A 21,201-nucleotide genomic window follows, 5' to 3' on the forward strand; every position below is an offset into this window, starting at 1 on the left:
TGACGGACTCTCCCTCACTGCTGTCGGATTATGTGTCTGTGTGTGACGGACTCTCTCACACTGCTGTCGGATTAGGTGTCTGGGTGTGACGGACTCTCTCTCACTGCTGTCGGATAAGGTGTCAGTGTGTGACGGACTCACTCTCACTGCTGTCGGATTATGTGTCTGTGTGTGACGGACTCTCTCTCACTGCTGTCGGATTAGGTGTCTGTGTGTGACAGACTCTCTCTCAGTGCTGTCGGATTAGGTGTCTGTGTATGTAGGACTCTCTCTCACTGCTGTCGGATTAGGTGTCTGTGTGTGTCGGACTCTCTCTCAGTGCTGTCGAATTAGGTGTCTGTGTGTGACAGACTCTCTCTCACTGCTGTCGGATTCGTTGTCCGTGTGTGACGGACTCTCTCTCAGTACTGTCGGATTAGGTGTCTGTGTGTGACGGTCTCACTCTCAGTGCTGTCGGATTATGTGTCTGTGTGTGATGGACTCTCTCTCACTGCTGTCGGATTATGTGTCTGTGTGTGATGGACTCTCTATCACTATTGTCGGATTAGGTGTCTGTCTGTGACGGAGTCTCCCTCACTGCTGTTGGATTAGGTGTCAGAGTGTGACGGACTCACTCTCACTGATGTCGGATTAGGTGTCTGTGTGTGACGGTCTCTCTTTCAGTGCTGTCGGATTAGGTGTCTGTGTGTGACGGACTCTCTCTCACTGCTTTCGGATTAGGTGTCTGTGTGTGACGGACTCTCTCTCACTGCTGTCGGATTAGGTGACAGTGTGTGACGGACTCTCTCTCACTGCTGTCGGATTAGGTGTCTGTGTGTGACGGACTCTCTCTCACTGCTGTCGGATTAGGTGTCTGTGTGTGACGGCCTCTCTCTCAGTGCTGTCGGATTAGGTGTCTGTGTGTGATGGACTCTCTCTCACTGCTGTCGGATTAGGTGTCTGTGTGTGACGGACTCTCTCTCACTGCTGTCGGATTAGGTGTCTGTGTGTGACGGCCTCTCTCTCAGTGCTGTCGGATTAGGTGTCTGTGTGTGACGGACTCTCTCTCACTGCTGTCGGATAAGGTGTCAGTGTGTGACGGACTCACTCTCACTGCTGTCGGATTATGTGTCTGTGTGTGACGGACTCTCTCTCACTGCTGTCGGATTAGGTGTCTGTGTGTGACAGACTCTCTCTCAGTGCTGTCGGATTAGGTGTCTGTGTATGTAGGACTCTCTCTCACTGCTGTCGGATTAGGTGTCTGTGTGTGTCGGACTCTCTCTCACTGCTGTCGGATTCGTTGTCCGTGTGTGACGGACTCTCTCTCAGTACTGTCGGATTAGGTGTCTGTGTGTGACGGTCTCACTCTCAGTGCTGTCGGATTATGTGTCTGTGTGTGATGGACTCTCTATCACTATTGTCGGATTAGGTGTCTGTCTGTGACGGAGTCTCCCTCACTGCTGTTGGATTAGGTGTCAGAGTGTGACGGACTCACTCTCACTGATGTCGGATTAGGTGTCTGTGTGTGACGGTCTCTCTTTCAGTGCTGTCGGATTAGGTGTCTGTGTGTGACGGACTCTCTCTCACTGCTTTCGGATTAGGTGTCTGTGTGTGACGGACTCTCTCTCACTGCTGTCGGATTAGGTGACAGTGTGTGACGGACTCTCTCTCACTGCTGTCGGATTAGGTGTCTGTGTGTGACGGACTCTCTCTCACTGCTGTCGGATTAGGTGTCTGTGTGTGACGGCCTCTCTCTCAGTGCTGTCGGATTAGGTGTCTGTGTGTGATGGACTCTCTCTCACTGCTGTCGGATTAGGTGTCTGTGTGTGACGGACTCTCTCTCACTGCTGTCGGATTAGGTGTCTGTGTGTGACGGACTCTCTCTCAGTGCTGTCGGATTAGGTGTCTTTGTGTGATGGACTCCCTCTCTCTGCTGTCGGATTAGGTGTCTATGTGTGACGGTCTCTCTCTCACTGCTGTCGGATTATGTGTCTGTGTGTGACGGACTCTCTCTCACTGCTGTCGGATTAGGTGTCTGTTAGTGACGGACTCTCTCTCAGTGCTGTCGGATTAGGTGTCTGTGTGTGACGGACTCTCTCTCAGTGCTGTTGCATTAGGTGTCTGTGTGTGACGGACTCTCTCTCAGTGCTGTCGGATTAGGTGTCTCTGTGTGACGGACTCTCTCTCACTGCTGTCGGATTAGGTGTCTGTGTGTGACGGACTCCCTCTCAGTACTGTCCGATTAGATGTCTGTGTGTGTCGGACTCTCTCTCACTGCTGTCGGACTAGGTGTCAGTGTGTGACGGACTCACTCTCACTGCTGTCGGATTATGTGTCTGTGTGTGACTGAGCTCTCTCACTGCTGGCGGACTAGGTGTCTTTGTGTGACGGACTCTCTTTCACTGCTGTCGGAATAGGTGTCTGAGTGTGACGGACTCTCTCTCACTGCTGTCGGATTAGGTGTCTGTATGTGACGGACTCTCTCACTGCTGTCGGATTAGGTGTCTGTGTGTGACGGCCTCTCCCTCAGTGCTGTCGGATTATGTGTCTGTGTGTGACGGACTCTCTCTCACTGCTGTCGGATTAGCTGTTTGTGTGTGACGGACTCTCCCTCACTGCTGTCGGATTATGTGTCTGTGTGTGACGGACTCTCTCACACTGCTGTCGGATTAGGTGTCTGGGTGTGACGGACTCTCTCTCACTGCTGTCGGATAAGGTGTCAGTGTGTGACGGCCTCTCCCTCAGTGCTGTCGGATTAGGTGTCTGTGTGTGACGGACTCTCTCTCACTGCTGTCGGATTAGCTGTTTGTGTGTGACGGACTCTCCCTCACTGCTGTCGGATTATGTGTCTGTGTGTGACGGACTCTCTCACACTGCTGTCGGATTAGGTGTCTGGGTGTGACGGACTCTCTCTCACTGCTGTCGGATTATGTGTCTGTGTGTGACGGACTCTCTCACACTGCTGTCGGATTAGGTGTCTGGGTGTGACGGACTCTCTCTCACTGCTGTCGGATAAGGTGTCAGTGTGTGACGGACTCTCTCTCACTGCTGTCGGATAAGGTGTCTGTGTGTGACAGACTCTCTCTCAGTGCTGTCGGATTAGGTGTCTGTGTATGTAGGACTCTCTCTCACTGCTGTCGGATTAGGTGTCAGTGTGTGACGGACTCACTCTCACTGCTGTCGGATTATGTGTCTGTGTGTGACGGACTCTCTCTCACTGCTGTCGGATTAGGTGTCTGTGTGTGACAGACTCTCTCTCAGTGCTGTCGGATTAGGTGTCTGTGTATGTAGGACTCTCTCTCACTGCTGTCGGATTAGGTGTCTGTGTGTGTCGGACTCTCTCTCAGTGCTGTCGAATTAGGTGTCTGTGTGTGACAGACTCTCTCTCACTGCTGTCGGATTCGTTGTCCGTGTGTGACGGACTCTCTCTCAGTACTGTCGGATTAGGTGTCTGTGTGTGACGGTCTCACTCTCAGTGCTGTCGGATTATGTGTCTGTGTGTGATGGACTCTCTCTCACTGCTGTCGGATTATGTGTCTGTGTGTGATGGACTCTCTATCAGTATTGTCGGATTAGGTGTCTGTCTGTGACGGAGTCTCCCTCACTGCTGTTGGATTAGGTGTCAGAGTGTGACGGACTCACTCTCACTGATGTCGGATTAGGTGTCTGTGTGTGACGGTCTCTCTTTCAGTGCTGTCGGATTAGGTGTCTGTGTGTGACGGACTCTCTCTCACTGCTTTCGGATTAGGTGTCTGTGTGTGACGGACTCTCTCTCACTGCTGTCGGATTAGGTGACAGTGTGTGACGGACTCTCTCTCACTGCTGTCGGATTAGGTGTCTGTGTGTGACGGACTCTCTCTCACTGCTGTCGGATTAGGTGTCTGTGTGTGACTGACTCACTCTCACTGCTGTCGGATTAGTTGTCTGTGTGTGACGGACTGTCTCTCACTGCTGTCGGATTAGGTGTCTGTGTGTGATGGACTCTCTCTCACTACTGTCGGATTAGGTGTCTGTGTGTGACGGACTCTCTCTCACTGCTGTCGGATTATGTGTCTGTGTGTGACGGACTCTCTCTCACTGCTGTCAGATTAGGTGTCTGTGTATGTAGGACTCTCTCTCACTGCTGTCGGATTAGGTGTCTGTGTGTGTCGGACTCTCTCTCAGTGCTGTCGGATTAGGTGTCTGTGTGTGACAGACTCTCTCTCACTGCTGTCGGATTCGGTGTCCGTGTGTGACGGACTCTCTCTCAGTACTGTCGGATTAGGTGTCTGTGTGTGACGGTCTCTCTCTCAGTGCTGTCGGATTAGGTGTCTGTGTGTGACGGTCTCTCTTTCAGTGCTGTCGGATTAGGTGTCTGTGTGTGACGGACTCTCTCTCACTGCTGTCGGATTAGGTGTCAGTCTGTGACGGACTCACTCTCACTGCTGTCGGATTATGTGTCTGTGTGTTCCTGACTCTCTCTCACTGCTGTCGGATTAGGTGTCTGTGTGTGACTGACTCAATCTCACTGCTGTCGGATTAGTTGTCTGTGTGTGACGGAATGTCTCTCACTGCTGTCGGATTAGGTGTCTGTGTGTGATGGACTCTCTCTCACTACTGTCGGATTAGGTGTCTGTGTGTGACGGACTCTCTCTCACTGCTGTCGGATTAGGTGTCTGTGTGTGACGGACTCTCTCTCACTGCTGTCAGATTAGGTGTCTGTGTATGTAGGACTCTCTCTCACTGCTGTCGGATTAGGTGTCTGTGTGTGACAGACTCTCTCTCACTGCTGTCGGATTCGGTGTCCGTGTGTGACGGACTCTCTCTCAGTACTGTCGGATTACGTGTCTGTGTGTGACGGTCTCTCTCTCAGTGCTGTCGGATTAGGTGTCTGTGTGTGACGGTCTCTCTTTCAGTGCTGTCGGATTAGGTGTCTGTGTGTGACGGACTCTCTCTCACTGCTGTCGGATTAGGTGACAGTGTGTGACGGACTCTCTCTCACTGCTGTCGGATTAGGTGTCTGTGTGTGACGGACTCTCTCTCACTGCTGTCGGATTAGGTGTCTCTGTGTGACGGACTCCCTCTCACTGCTGTCGGATTAGGTGTCTGTGTGTGATGGACTCTCTCTCACTGCTGTCGGATTAGGTGTCTGTGTGTGACGGACTCTCTCTCACTGCTGTCGGATTAGGGGTCAGTGTGTGACGGACTCACTCTCACTGCTGTCGGATTATGTGTCTGTGTGTGACGGACTCTCTCTCACTGCTGTCGGATTAGGTGTCTGTGTGTGACGGACTCACTCTCACTGCTGTCGGATTAGGTGTCTGTGTGTGACGGACTGTCTCTCACTGCTGTCGGATTAGGTGTCTGTGTGTGACGGACTCTCTCTCACTGCTGTCGGATTACGTGTCAGTGTGTGACGGACTCACTCTCACTGCTGTCGGATTATGTGTCAGTGTGTGACGGACTCACTCTCACTGCTGTCGGATTATGTGTCTGTGTGTGCCTGACTCTCTCTCACTGCTGTCGGATTAGGTGTATGTGTGTGACTGACTCACTCTCACTGCTGTCGGATTAGGTGTCTATGTGTGACTGACTCACTCTCACTGCTGTCGGATTAGTTGTCTGTGTGTGACGGACTGTCTCTCACTGCTGTCGGATTAGGTGTCTGTGTGTGAGGGACTCTCTCTCACTGCTGTCGGATTAGGTGTCTGTGTGTGATGGACTCTCTCTCACTGCTGTCGGAATAGGTGTCTGTGTGTGACGGACTCTCTCTCACTGCTGTCGGATTAGGTGTCTGTGTGTGACGGACTCTCTCTCACTGCTGTCGGATTAGGTGTCTGTTTGTGACGGACTCTCTCTCACTGCTGTCGGATTAGGTGTCTGTGTGTGACGGACTCTGCCTCACTGCTGTCGGATTAGGTGTCTGTGTGTGACGGACTCTCCCTCACTGCTGTCGGATTAGGTGTCTGTGTGTGACGGACTCTCTCTCAGTGCTGTCGGATTAGGTGTCTTTGTGTGATGGACTCTCTCTCACTGCTGTCGGATTAGGTGTCTCTGTGTGACGGTCTCTCTCTCACTGCTGTCGGATTATGTGTCTGTGTGTGACGGACTCTCTCTCACTGCTGTCGGATTAGGTGTCTGTGTGTGACGGACTCTCTCTCAGTGCTGTCGGATTAGGTGTCTGTGTGTGACGGACTCTCTCTCAGTGCTGTCGGATTAGGTGTCTGTGTGTGACGGACTCTCTCTCAGTGCTGTTGCATTAGGTGTCTGTGTGTGACGGACTCTCTCTCAGTGCTGTCGGATTAGGTGTCTCTGTGTGACGGACTCTCTCTCACTGCTGTCGGATTAGGTGTCTGTGTGTGACGGACTCCCTCTCAGTACTGTCCGATTAGATGTCTGTGTGTGTCGGACTCTCTCTCACTGCTGTCGGACTAGGTGTCTGTGTGTGACGGACTCTCTCTCACTGCTGTCGGACTAGGTGTCTGAGTGTGACGGACTCTCTCTCAGTGCTGTTGGATTAGGTGTCTGTGTGTGACGGAGTCTCTCTCACTGCTGTCGGATTAGGTGTCTGTGTGTGACGGACTCTCTCTCACTGCTGTCGGACTAGGTGTCTGAGTGTAACGGACTCTCTTTCAGTGCTGTCGGATTAGGTGTCTGTGCGTGACGGTCTCTCTCTCGGTGCTGTTGCATTAGGTGTCAGTGTGTGACGGACTCTCTCTCACTACTTTCGGATTAGGTGTCTGTGTGTGACGGACTCTCTCTCACTGCTTTCGGATTATGTGTCTGTGTGTGACGGACTCTCTCTCAGTGCTGTCGGATTAGGTGTCTGTGTGTGACAGACTCTCTCTCACTGCTGTCGGATTCGGTGTCCGTGTGTGACGGACTCTCTCTCAGTTCTGTCGGATTAGCTGTCTGTGTGTGACGGACTCTCTCTCACTGCTGTCGGATTATGTGTCTGTGTGTGACGGACTGTCTCTCACTGCTGTCGGATTAGTTGTCTGTGTGTGATGGACTCTCTCTCACTGCTGTCGTATTAGGTGTCTGTGTGTGACGGACTCTCTCTCAGTGCTGTCGGATTATGTGTCTGTCTGTGATGGACTCTCTATCACTGTTGTCGGATTAGGTGTCTGTCTGTGACGGAGTCTCCCTCACTGCTGTTGCATTAAGTGTCAGTGTGTGACGGACTCACTCTCACTGATGTCGGATTAGGTGTCTGTGTGTGACGGTCTCTCTTTCAGTGCTGTCGGATTAGGTGTCTGTGTGTGACGGACTCTCTCTCACTGCTGTCGGATTAGGTGACAGTCTGTGACGGACTCTCTCTCACTGCTGTCGGATTAGGTGTCTGTGTGTGACGGACTCTCTCTCACTGCTGTCGGATTAGGTGTCTCTGTGTGACGGACTCTCTCTCACTGCTGTCGGATTGGGTGTCTGTGTGTGATGGACTCTCTCTCACTGCTGTCGGATTGGGTGTCTGTGTGTGACGGACTCTCTCTCACTGCTGTCGGATTAGGGGTCAGTGTGTGACGGACTCACTCTCACTGCTGTCGGATTATGTGTCTGTGTGTGACGGACTCTCTCACTGCTGTCGGATTAGGTGTCTGTGTGTGATGGACTCACTCTCACTGCTGTCGGATTAGGTGTCTGTGTGTGACGGACTGTCTCTCACTGCTGTCGGATTAGGTGTCTGTGTGTGAGGGACTCTCTCTCACTGCTGTCGGATTAGGTGTCTGTGTGTGACGGACTCTCTCTCACTGCTGTCGGATTAGGTGTCAGTGTGTGACGGACTCACTCTCACTGCTGTCGGATTATGTGTCTGTGTGTGCCTGACTCTCTCTCACTGCTGTCGGATTAGGTGTCTGTGTGTGACTGACTCACTCTCACTGCTGTCGGATTAGTTGTCTGTGTGTGACGGACTGTCTCTCACTGCTGTCGGATTAGGTGTCTGTGTGTGAGGGACTCTCTCTCACTGCTGTCGGATTAGGTGTCTGTGTGTGAGGGACTCTCTCTCACTGCTGTCGGATTAGGTGTCTGTGTGTGACGGACTCTCTCTCACTGCTGTCGGATTACGTGTCTGTGTGTGATGGACTCTCTCTCACTGCTGTCGGATTACGTGTCTGTTTGTGACGGACTCTCTCTCACTGCTGTCGGATTAGGTGTCTGTGTGTGACGGACTCTGCCTCACTGCTGTCGGATTAGGTGTCTGTGTGTGACGGACTCTCCCTCACTGCGGTCGGATTAGGTGTCTGTGTGTGACGGACTCTCTCTCAGTGCTGTCGGATTAGGTGTCTTTGTGTGATGGACTCTCTCTCACTGCTGTCGGATTAGGTGTCTATGTGTGACGGTCTCTCTCTCACTGCTGTCGGATTATGTGTCTGTGTGTGACGGACTCTCTCACTGCTGTCGGATTAGGTGTCTGTGTGTGACGGACTCACTCTCACTGCTGTCGGATTAGGTGTCTGTGTGTGACGGACTCTCTCTCACTGCTGTCGGATTAGGTGTCTGTGTGTGACGGACTCTCTCTCAGTGCTGTCGGATTAGGTGTCTGTGTGTGACGGACTCTCTCTCAGTGCTGTTGCATTAGGTGTCTGTGTGTGACGGACTCTCTCTCAGTGCTGTCGGATTAGGTGTCTCTGTGTGACGGACTCTCTCTCACTGCTTTCGGATTAGGTGTCTGTGTGTGACGGACTCCCTCTCAGTACTGTCCGATTAGATGTCTGTGTGTGTCGGACTCTCTCTCACTGCTGTCGGACTAGGTGTCAGTGTGTGACGGACTCACTCTCACTGCTGTCGGATTATGTGTCTGTGTGTGACTGACTCTCTCTCACTGCTGGCGGACTAGGTGTCTGTGTGTGACGGACTCTCTCTCACTGCTGTCGGAATAGGTGTCTGAGTGTGACGGACTCTCTCTCACTGCTGTCGGATTAGGTGTCTGTATGTGACGGACTCTCTCACTGCTGTCGGATTAGGTGTCTGTGTGTGACGGCCTCTCCCTCAGTGCTGTCGGATTAGGTGTCTGTGTGTGACGGACTCTCTCTCACTGCTGTCGGATTAGGTGTTTGTGTGTGACGGACTCTCCCTCACTGCTGTCGGATTATGTCTCTGTGTGTGACGGACTCTCTCACACTGCTGTCGGATTAGGTGTCTGGGTGTGACGGACTCTCTCTCACTGCTGTCGGATAAGGTGTCAGTGTGTGACGGACTCACTCTCACTGCTGTCGGATTATGTGTCTGTGTGTGACGGACTCTCTCTCACTGCTGTCGGATTAGGTGTCTGTGTGTGACAGACTCTCTCTCAGTGCTGTCGGATTAGGTGTCTGTGTGTGTCGGACTCTCTCTCAGTGCTGTCGAATTAGGTGTCTGTGTGTGACAGACTCTCTCTCACTGCTGTCGGATTCGTTGTCCGTGTGTGACGGACTCTCTCTCAGTACTGTCGGATTAGGTGTCTGTGTGTGACGGTCTCACTCTCAGTGCTGTCGGATTATGTGTCTGTGTGTGATGGAATCTCTCTCACTGCTGTCGGATTATGTGTCTGTGTGTGATGGACTCTCTATCACTATTGTCGGATTAGGTGTCTGTCTGTGATGGAGTCTCCCTCACTGCTGTTGGATTAGGTGTCAGAGTGTGACGGACTCACTCTCACTGATGTCGGATTAGGTGTCTGTGTGTGACGGTCTCTCTTTCAGTGCTGTCGGATTAGGTGTCTGTGTGTGACGGACTCTCTCTCACTGCTTTCGGATTAGGTGTCTGTGTGTGACGGACTCTCTCACACTGCTGTCGGATTAGGTGACAGTGTGTGACGGACTCTCTCTCACTGCTGTCGGATTAGGTGTCTGTGTGTGACGGACTCTCTCTCACTGCTGTCGGATTAGGTGTCTGTGTGTGACGGCCTCTCTCTCAGTGCTGTCGGATTAGGTGTCTGTGTGTGACGGACTCTCTCTCAGTGCTGTCGGATTAGGTGTCTTTGTGTGATGGACTCCCTCTCTCTGCTGTCGGATTAGGTGTCTATGTGTGACGGTCTCTCTCTCACTGCTGTCGGATTATGTGTCTGTGTGTGACGGACTCTCTCTCACTGCTGTCGGATTAGGTGTCTGTGTGTGACGGACTCTCTCTCACTGCTGTCGGATTAGGTGTCTGTGTGTGACGGACTCTCTCTCAGTGCTGTTGCATTAGGTGTCTGTGTGTGACGGACTCTCTCTCAGTGCTGTCGGATTAGGTGTCTCTGTGTGACGGACTCTCTCTCACTGCTGTCGGATTAGGTGTCTGTGTGTGACGGACTCCCTCTCAGTACTGTCCGATTAGATGTCTGTGTGTGTCGGACTCTCTCTCACTGCTGTCGGACTAGGTGTCAGTGTGTGACGGACTCACTCTCACTGCTGTCGGATTATGTGTCTGTGTGTGACTGACTCTCTCTCACTGCTGGCGGACTAGGTGTCTGTGTGTGACGGACTCTCTCTCACTGCTGTCGGAATAGGTGTCTGAGTGTGACGGACTCTCTCTCACTGCTGTCGGATTAGGTGTCTGTATGTGACGGACTCTCTCACTGCTGTCGGATTAGGTGTCTGTGTGTGACGGCCTCTCCCTCAGTGCTGTCGGATTAGGTGTCTGTGTGTGACGGACTCTCTCTCACTGCTGTCGGATTAGGTGTTTGTGTGTGACGGACTCTCCCTCACTGCTGTCGGATTATGTGTCTGTGTGTGACGGACTCTCTCACACTGCTGTCGGATTAGGTGTCTGGGTGTGACGGACTCTCTCTCACTGCTGTCGGATAAGGTGTCAGTGTGTGACGGACTCACTCTCACTGCTGTCGGATTATGTGTCTGTGTGTGACGGACTCTCTCTCACTGCTGTCGGATTAGGTGTCTGTGTGTGACAGACTCTCTCTCAGTGCTGTCGGATTAGGTGTCTGTGTATGTAGGACTCTCTCTCACTGCTGTCGGATTAGGTGTCTGTGTGTGTCGGACTCTCTCTCAGTGCTGTCGAATTAGGTGTCTGTGTGTGACAGACTCTCTCTCACTGCTGTCGGATTCGTTGTCCGTGTGTGACGGACTCTCTCTCAGTACTGTCGGATTAGGTGTCTGTGTGTGACGGTCTCACTCTCAGTGCTGTCGGATTATGTGTCTGTGTGTGATGGACTCTCTCTCACTGCTGTCGGATTATGTGTCTGTGTGTGATGGACTCTCTATCACTATTGTCGGATTAGGTGTCTGTCTGTGACGGAGTCTCCCTCACTGCTGTTGGATTAGGTGTCAGAGTGTGACGGACTCACTCTCACTGATGTCGGATTAGGTGTCTGTGTGTGACGGTCTCTCTTTCAGTGCTGTCGGAATAGGTGTCTGTGTGTGACGGACTCTCTCTCACTGCTTTCGGATTAGGTGTCTGTGTGTGACGGACTCTCTCTCACTGCTGTCGGATTAGGTGACAGTGTGTGACGGACTCTCTCTCACTGCTGTCGGATTAGGTGTCTGTGTGTGACGGACTCTCTCTCAGTGCTGTCGGATTAGGTGTCTTTGTGTGATGGACTCTCTCTCACTGCTGTCGGATTAGGTGTCTCTGTGTGACGGTCTCTCTCTCACTGCTGTCGGATTATGTGTCTGTGTGTGACGGACTCTCTCTCACTGCTGTCGGATTAGGTGTCTGTGTGTGACGGACTCTCTCTCAGTGCTGTCGGATTAGGTGTCTGTGTGTGACGGACTCTCTCTCAGTGCTGTCGGATTAGGTGTCTGTGTGTGACGGACTCTCTCTCAGTGCTGTTGCATTAGGTGTCTGTGTGTGACGGACTCTCTCTCAGTGCTGTCGGATTAGGTGTCTCTGTGTGACGGACTCTCTCTCACTGCTGTCGGATTAGGTGTCTGTGTGTGACGGACTCCCTCTCAGTACTGTCCGATTAGATGTCTGTGTGTGTCGGACTCTCTCTCACTGCTGTCGGACTAGGTGTCTGTGTGTGACGGACTCTCTCTCACTGCTGTCGGACTAGGTGTCTGAGTGTGACGGACTCTCTCTCAGTGCTGTTGGATTAGGTGTCTGTGTGTGACGGAGTCTCTCTCACTGCTGTCGGATTAGGTGTCTGTGTGTGACGGACTCTCTCTCACTGCTGTCGGACTAGGTGTCTGAGTGTAACGGACTCTCTTTCAGTGCTGTCGGATTAGGTGTCTGTGCGTGACGGTCTCTCTCTCGGTGCTGTTGCATTAGGTGTCAGTGTGTGACGGACTCTCTCTCACTACTTTCGGATTAGGTGTCTGTGTGTGACGGACTCTCTCTCACTGCTTTCGGATTATGTGTCTGTGTGTGACGGACTCTCTCTCAGTGCTGTCGGATTAGGTGTCTGTGTGTGACAGACTCTCTCTCACTGCTGTCGGATTCGGTGTCCGTGTGTGACGGACTCTCTCTCAGTTCTGTCGGATTAGCTGTCTGTGTGTGACGGACTCTCTCTCACTGCTGTCGGATTATGTGTCTGTGTGTGACGGACTCTCCCTCACTGCTGTCGGATTAGGTGTCTGTGTGTGACGGACTCTCTCTCACTGCTGTCGGATTAGGTGTCTGTGTGTGACGGACTCTCCCTCACTGCTGTCGGATTAGGTGTCTGTGTGTGACGGACTCTCTCTCAGTGCTGTCGGATTAGGTGTCTTTGTGTGATGGACTCTCTCTCACTGCTGTCGGATTAGGTGTCTCTGTGTGACGGTCTCTCTCTCACTGCTGTCGGATTATGTGTCTGTGTGTGACGGACTCTCTCTCACTGCTGTCGGATTAGGTGTCTGTGTGTGACGGACTCTCTCTCAGTGCTGTCGGATTAGGTGTCTGTGTGTGACGGACTCTCTCTCAGTGCTGTCGGATTAGGTGTCTGTGTGTGACGGACTCTCTCTCAGTGCTGTTGCATTAGGTGTCTGTGTGTGACGGACTCTCTCTCAGTGCTGTCGGATTAGGTGTCTCTGTGTGACGGACTCTCTCTCACTGCTGTCGGATTAGGTGTCTGTGTGTGACGGACTCCCTCTCAGTACTGTCCGATTAGATGTCTGTGTGTGTCGGACTCTCTCTCACTGCTGTCGGACTAGGTGTCTGTGTGTGACGGACTCTCTCTCACTGCTGTCGGACTAGGTGTCTGAGTGTGACGGACTCTCTCTCAGTGCTGTTGGATTAGGTGTCTGTGTGTGACGGAGTCTCTCTCACTGCTGTCGGATTAGGTGTCTGTGTGTGACGGACTCTCTCTCACTGCTGTCGGACTAGGTGTCTGAGTGTAACGGACTCTCTTTCAGTGCTGTCGGATTAGGTGTCTGTGCGTGACGGTCTCTCTCTCGGTGCTGTTGCATTAGGTGTCAGTGTGTGACGGACTCTCTCTCACTACTTTCGGATTAGGTGTCTGTGTGTGACGGACTCTCTCTCACTGCTTTCGGATTATGTGTCTGTGTGTGACGGACTCTCTCTCAGTGCTGTCGGATTAGGTGTCTGTGTGTGACAGACTCTCTCTCACTGCTGTCGGATTCGGTGTCCGTGTGTGACGGACTCTCTCTCAGTTCTGTCGGATTAGCTGTCTGTGTGTGACGGACTCTCTCTCACTGCTGTCGGATTATGTGTCTGTGTGTGACGGACTGTCTCTCACTGCTGTCGGATTAGTTGTCTGTGTGTGATGGACTCTCTCTCACTGCTGTCGTATTAGGTGTCTGTGTGTGACGGACTCTCTCTCAGTGCTGTCGGATTATGTGTCTGTCTGTGATGGACTCTCTATCACTGTTGTCGGATTAGGTGTCTGTCTGTGACGGAGTCTCCCTCACTGCTGTTGCATTAAGTGTCAGTGTGTGACGGACTCACTCTCACTGATGTCGGATTAGGTGTCTGTGTGTGACGGTCTCTCTTTCAGTGCTGTCGGATTAGGTGTCTGTGTGTGACGGACTCTCTCTCACTGCTGTCGGATTAGGTGACAGTCTGTGACGGACTCTCTCTCACTGCTGTCGGATTAGGTGTCTGTGTGTGACGGACTCTCTCTCACTGCTGTCGGATTAGGTGTCTCTGTGTGACGGACTCTCTCTCACTGCTGTCGGATTGGGTGTCTGTGTGTGATGGACTCTCTCTCACTGCTGTCGGATTGGGTGTCTGTGTGTGACGGACTCTCTCTCACTGCTGTCGGATTAGGGGTCAGTGTGTGACGGACTCACTCTCACTGCTGTCGGATTATGTGTCTGTGTGTGACGGACTCTCTCACTGCTGTCGGATTAGGTGTCTGTGTGTGATGGACTCACTCTCACTGCTGTCGGATTAGGTGTCTGTGTGTGACGGACTGTCTCTCACTGCTGTCGGATTAGGTGTCTGTGTGTGAGGGACTCTCTCTCACTGCTGTCGGATTAGGTGTCTGTGTGTGACGGACTCTCTCTCACTGCTGTCGGATTAGGTGTCAGTGTGTGACGGACTCACTCTCACTGCTGTCGGATTATGTGTCTGTGTGTGCCTGACTCTCTCTCACTGCTGTCGGATTAGGTGTCTGTGTGTGACTGACTCACTCTCACTGCTGTCGGATTAGTTGTCTGTGTGTGACGGACTGTCTCTCACTGCTGTCGGATTAGGTGTCTGTGTGTGAGGGACTCTCTCTCACTGCTGTCGGATTAGGTGTCTGTGTGTGAGGGACTCTCTCTCACTGCTGTCGGATTAGGTGTCTGTGTGTGACGGACTCTCTCTCACTGCTGTCGGATTACGTGTCTGTGTGTGATGGACTCTCTCTCACTGCTGTCGGATTACGTGTCTGTTTGTGACGGACTCTCTCTCACTGCTGTCGGATTAGGTGTCTGTGTGTGACGGACTCTGCCTCACTGCTGTCGGATTAGGTGTCTGTGTGTGACGGACTCTCCCTCACTGCGGTCGGATTAGGTGTCTGTGTGTGACGGACTCTCTCTCAGTGCTGTCGGATTAGGTGTCTTTGTGTGATGGACTCTCTCTCACTGCTGTCGGATTAGGTGTCTATGTGTGACGGTCTCTCTCTCACTGCTGTCGGATTATGTGTCTGTGTGTGACGGACTCTCTCACTGCTGTCGGATTAGGTGTCTGTGTGTGACGGACTCACTCTCACTGCTGTCGGATTAGGTGTCTGTGTGTGACGGACTCTCTCTCACTGCTGTCGGATTAGGTGTCTGTGTGTGACGGACTCTCTCTCAGTGCTGTCGGATTAGGTGTCTGTGTGTGACGGACTCTCTCTCAGTGCTGTTGCATTAGGTGTCTGTGTGTGACGGACTCTCTCTCAGTGCTGTCGGATTAGGTGTCTCTGTGTGACGGACTCTCTCTCACTGCTTTCGGATTAGGTGTCTGTGTGTGACGGACTCCCTCTCAGTACTGTCCGATTAGATGTCTGTGTGTGTCGGACTCTCTCTCACTGCTGTCGGACTAGGTGTCAGTGTGTGACGGACTCACTCTCACTGCTGTCGGATTATGTGTCTGTGTGTGACTGACTCTCTCTCACTGCTGGCGGACTAGGTGTCTGTGTGTGACGGACTCTCTCTCACTGCTGTCGGAATAGGTGTCTGAGTGTGACGGACTCTCTCTCACTGCTGTCGGATTAGGTGTCTGTATGTGACGGACTCTCTCACTGCTGTCGGATTAGGTGTCTGTGTGTGACGGCCTCTCCCTCAGTGCTGTCGGATTAGGTGTCTGTGTGTGACGGACTCTCTCTCACTGCTGTCGGATTAGGTGTTTGTGTGTGACGGACTCTCCCTCACTGCTGTCGGATTATGTCTCTGTGTGTGACGGACTCTCTCACACTGCTGTCGGATTAGGTGTCTGGGTGTGACGGACTCTCTCTCACTGCTGTCGGATAAGGTGTCAGTGTGTGACGGACTCACTCTCACTGCTGTCGGATTATGTGTCTGTGTGTGACGGACTCTCTCTCACTGCTGTCGGATTAGGTGTCTGTGTGTGACAGACTCTCTCTCAGTGCTGTCGGATTAGGTGTCTGTGTGTGTCGGACTCTCTCTCAGTGCTGTCGAATTAGGTGTCTGTGTGTGACAGACTCTCTCTCACTGCTGTCGGATTCGTTGTCCGTGTGTGACGGACTCTCTCTCAGTACTGTCGGATTAGGTGTCTGTGTGTGACGGTCTCACTCTCAGTGCTGTCGGATTATGTGTCTGTGTGTGATGGAATCTCTCTCACTGCTGTCGGATTATGTGTCTGTGTGTGATGGACTCTCTATCACTATTGTCGGATTAGGTGTCTGTCTGTGATGGAGTCTCCCTCACTGCTGTTGGATTAGGTGTCAGAGTGTGACGGACTCACTCTCACTGATGTCGGATTAGGTGTCTGTGTGTGACGGTCTCTCTTTCAGTGCTGTCGGATTAGGTGTCTGTGTGTGACGGACTCTCTCTCACTGCTTTCGGATTAGGTGTCTGTGTGTGACGGACTCTCTCACACTGCTGTCGGATTAGGTGACAGTGTGTGACGGACTCTCTCTCACTGCTGTCGGATTAGGTGTCTGTGTGTGACGGACTCTCTCTCACTGCTGTCGGATTAGGTGTCTGTGTGTGACGGCCTCTCTCTCAGTGCTGTCGGATTAGGTGTCTGTGTGTGACGGACTCTCTCTCAGTGCTGTCGGATTAGGTGTCTTTGTGTGATGGACTCCCTCTCTCTGCTGTCGGATTAGGTGTCTATGTGTGACGGTCTCTCTCTCACTGCTGTCGGATTATGTGTCTGTGTGTGACGGACTCTCTCTCACTGCTGTCGGATTAGGTGTCTGTGTGTGACGGACTCTCTCTCACTGCTGTCGGATTAGGTGTCTGTGTGTGACGGACTCTCTCTCAGTGCTGTTGCATTAGGTGTCTGTGTGTGACGGACTCTCTCTCAGTGCTGTCGGATTAGGTGTCTCTGTGTGACGGACTCTCTCTCACTGCTGTCGGATTAGGTGTCTGTGTGTGACGGACTCCCTCTCAGTACTGTCCGATTAGATGTCTGTGTGTGTCGGACTCTCTCTCACTGCTGTCGGACTAGGTGTCAGTGTGTGACGGACTCACTCTCACTGCTGTCGGATTATGTGTCTGTGTGTGACTGACTCTCTCTCACTGCTGGCGGACTAGGTGTCTGTGTGTGACGGACTCTCTCTCACTGCTGTCGGAATAGGTGTCTGAGTGTGACGGACTCTCTCTCACTGCTGTCGGATTAGGTGTCTGTATGTGACGGACTCTCTCACTGCTGTCGGATTAGGTGTCTGTGTGTGACGGCCTCTCCCTCAGTGCTGTCGGATTAGGTGTCTGTGTGTGACGGACTCTCTCTCACTGCTGTCGGATTAGGTGTTTGTGTGTGACGGACTCTCCCTCACTGCTGTCGGATTATGTGTCTGTGTGTGACGGACTCTCTCACACTGCTGTCGGATTAGGTGTCTGGGTGTGACGGACTCTCTCTCACTGCTGTCGGATAAGGTGTCAGTGTGTGACGGACTCACTCTCACTGCTGTCGGATTATGTGTCTGTGTGTGACGGACTCTCTCTCACTGCTGTCGGATTAGGTGTCTGTGTGTGACAGACTCTCTCTCAGTGCTGTCGGATTAGGTGTCTGTGTATGTAGGACTCTCTCTCACTGCTGTCGGATTAGGTGTCTGTGTGTGTCGGACTCTCTCTCAGTGCTGTCGAATTAGGTGTCTGTGTGTGACAGACTCTCTCTCACTGCTGTCGGATTCGTTGTCCGTGTGTGACGGACTCTCTCTCAGTACTGTCGGATTAGGTGTCTGTGTGTGACGGTCTCACTCTCAGTGCTGTCGGATTATGTGTCTGTGTGTGATGGACTCTCTCTCACTGCTGTCGGATTATGTGTCTGTGTGTGATGGACTCTCTATCACTATTGTCGGATTAGGTGTCTGTCTGTGACGGAGTCTCCCTCACTGCTGTTGGATTAGGTGTCAGAGTGTGACGGACTCACTCTCACTGATGTCGGATTAGGTGTCTGTGTGTGACGGTCTCTCTTTCAGTGCTGTCGGAATAGGTGTCTGTGTGTGACGGACTCTCTCTCACTGCTTTCGGATTAGGTGTCTGTGTGTGACGGACTCTCTCTCACTGCTGTCGGATTAGGTGACAGTGTGTGACGGACTCTCTCTCACTGCTGTCGGATTAGGTGTCTGTGTGTGACGGACTCTCTCTCACTGCTGTCGGATTAGGTGTCTGTGTGTGACGGCCTCTCTCTCAGTGCTGTCGGATTAGGTGTCTGTGTGTGATGGACTCTCTCTCACTGCTGTCGGATTAGGTGTCTGTGTGTGACGGACTCTCTCTCACTGCTGTCGGATTAGGTGTCTGTGTGTGACGGCCTCTCTCTCAGTGCTGTCGGATTAGGTGTCTGTGTGTGACGGACTCTCTCTCACTGCTGTCGGATAAGGTGTCAGTGTGTGACGGACTCACTCTCACTGCTGTCGGATTAAGTGTCTGTGTGTGACGGACTCTCTCTCACTGCTGTCGGATTAGGTGTCTGTGTGTGACGGACTCTCTCTCAGTGCTGTCGGATTAGGTGTCTGTGTATGTAGGACTCTCTCTCAGTGCTGTCGGATTAGGTGTCTCTGTGTGACGGACTCTCTCTCACTGCTGTCGGATTAGGTGTCTGTGTGTGACGGACTCTCTCTCACTGCTGTCGGATTAGGTGTCTGTGTGTGACGGCCTCTCTCTCAGTGCTGTCGGATTAGGTGTCTGTGTGTGATGGACTCTCTCTCACTGCTGTCGGATTAGGTGTCTGTGTGTGACGGACTCTCTCTCACTGCTGTCGGATTAGGTGTCTGTGTGTGACGGACTCTCTCTCACTGCTGTCGGATTATGTGTCTGTGTGTGACGGACTCTCTCTCACTGCTCTCGGATTAGGTGTCTGTGTGTGACGGACTCTCTCTCAGTGCTGTCGGATTAGGTGTCTGTGTGTGACGGACTCTCTCTCAGTGCTGTTGCATTAGGTGTCTGTGTGTGACGGACTCTCTCTCAGTGCTGTCGGATTATGTGTCTGTGTGTGATGGACTCTCTCTCACTGCTGTCGGATTATGTGTCTGTGTGTGATGGACTCTCTATCACTATTGTCGGATTAGGTGTCTGTCTGTGACGGAGTCTCCCTCACTGCTGTTGGATTAGGTGTCAGAGTGTGACGGACTCACTCTCACTGATGTCGGATTAGGTGTCTGTGTGTGACGGTCTCTCTTTCAGTGCTGTCGGAATAGGTGTCTGTGTGTGACGGACTCTCTCTCACTGCTTTCGGATTAGGTGTCTGTGTGTGACGGACTCTCTCTCACTGCTGTCGGATTAGGTGACAGTGTGTGACGGACTCTCTCTCACTGCTGTCGGATTAGGTGTCTGTGTGTGACGGACTCTCTCTCACTGCTGTCGGATTAGGTGTCTGTGTGTGACGGCCTCTCTCTCAGTGCTGTCGGATTAGGTGTCTGTGTGTGATGGACTCTCTCTCACTGCTGTCGGATTAGGTGTCTGTGTGTGACGGACTCTCTCTCACTGCTGTCGGATTAGGTGTCTGTGTGTGACGGCCTCTCTCTCAGTGCTGTCGGATTAGGTGTCTGTGTGTGACGGACTCTCTCTCACTGCTGTCGGATAAGGTGTCAGTGTGTGACGGACTCACTCTCACTGCTGTCGGATTAAGTGTCTGTGTGTGACGGACTCTCTCTCACTGCTGTCGGATTAGGTGTCTGTGTGTGACGGACTCTCTCTCAGTGCTGTCGGATTAGGTGTCTTTGTGTGATGGACTCCCTCTCTCTGCTGTCGGATTAGGTGTCTATGTGTGACGGTCTCTCTCTCACTGCTGTCGGATTATGTGTCTGTGTGTGACGGACTCTCTCTCACTGCTGTCGGATTAGGTGTCTGTGTGTGACGGACTCTCTCTCAGTGCTGTCGGATTAGGTGTCTGTGTGTGACGGACTCTCTCTCAGTGCTGTTGCATTAGGTGTCTGTGTGTGACGGACTCTCTCTCAGTGCTGTCGGATTAGGTGTCTCTGTGTGACGGACTCTCTCTCACTGCTGTCGGATTAGGTGTCTGTGTGTGACGGACTCCCTCTCAGTACTGTCCGATTAGATGTCTGTGTGTGTCGGACTCTCTCTCACTGCTGTCGGACTAGGTGTCAGTGTGTGACGGACTCACTCTCACTGCTGTCGGATTATGTGTCTGTGTGTGACTGACTCTCTCTCACTGCTGGCGGACTAGGTGTCTTTGTGTGACGGACTCTCTTTCACTGCTGTCGGAATAGGTGTCTGAGTGTGACGGACTCTCTCTCACTGCTGTCGGATTAGGTGTCTGTATGTGACGGACTCTCTCACTGCTGTCGGATTAGGAGTCTGTGTGTGACGGCCTCTCCCTCAGTGCTGTCGGATTAGGTGTCTGTGTGTGACGGACTCTCTCTCACTGCTGTCGGATTAGGTGTTTGTGTGTGACGGACTCTCCCTCACTGCTGTCGGATTATGTGTCTGTGTGTGACGGACTCTCTCACACTGCTGTCGGATTAGGTGTCTGGGTGTGACGGACTCTCTCTCACTGCTGTCGGATAAGGTGTCAGTGTGTGACGGACTCTCTCTCACTGCTGTCGGATAAGGTGTCAGTGTGTGACGGACTCACTCTCACTGCTGTCGGATTATGTGTCTGTGTGTGACGGACTCTCTCTCACTGCTGTCGGATTAGGTGTCTCTGTGTGACAGACTCTCTCTCAGTGCTGTCGGATTAGGTGTCTGTGTATGTAGGACTCTCTCTCACTGCTGTCGGATTAGGTGTCTGTGTGTGTCGGACTCTCTCTCAGTGCTGTCGAATTAGGTGTCTGTGTGTGACAGACTCTCTCTCACTGCTGTCGGATTCGTTGTCCGTGTGTGACGGACTCTCTCTCAGTACTGTCGGATTAGGTGTCTGTGTGTGACGGACTCTCTCTCAGTGCTGTCGGATTAGGTGTCTTTGTGTGATGGACTCCCTCTCTCTGCTGTCGGATTAGGTGTCTATGTGTGACGGTCTCTCTCTCACTGCTGTCGGATTATGTGTCTGTGTGTGACGGACTCACTCTCACTGATGTCGGATTAGGTGTCTGTGTGTGACGGTCTCTCTTTCAGTGCTGTCGGATTAGGTGTCTGTGTGTGACGGACTCTCTCTCACTGCTTTCGGATTAGGTGTCTGTGTGTGACGGACTCTCTCTCACTGCTGTCGGATTAGGTGACAGTGTGTGACGGACTCTCTCTCACTGCTGTCGGATTAGGTGTCTGTGTGTGACGGACTCTCTCTCACTGCTGTCGGATTAGGTGTCTGTGTGTGACTGACTCACTCTCACTGCTG

Source organism: Hemitrygon akajei, chromosome 1, assembly GCF_048418815.1.
Source record: "Hemitrygon akajei chromosome 1, sHemAka1.3, whole genome shotgun sequence".
In the NCBI taxonomy this organism is placed as follows: domain Eukaryota; kingdom Metazoa; phylum Chordata; class Chondrichthyes; order Myliobatiformes; family Dasyatidae; genus Hemitrygon; species Hemitrygon akajei.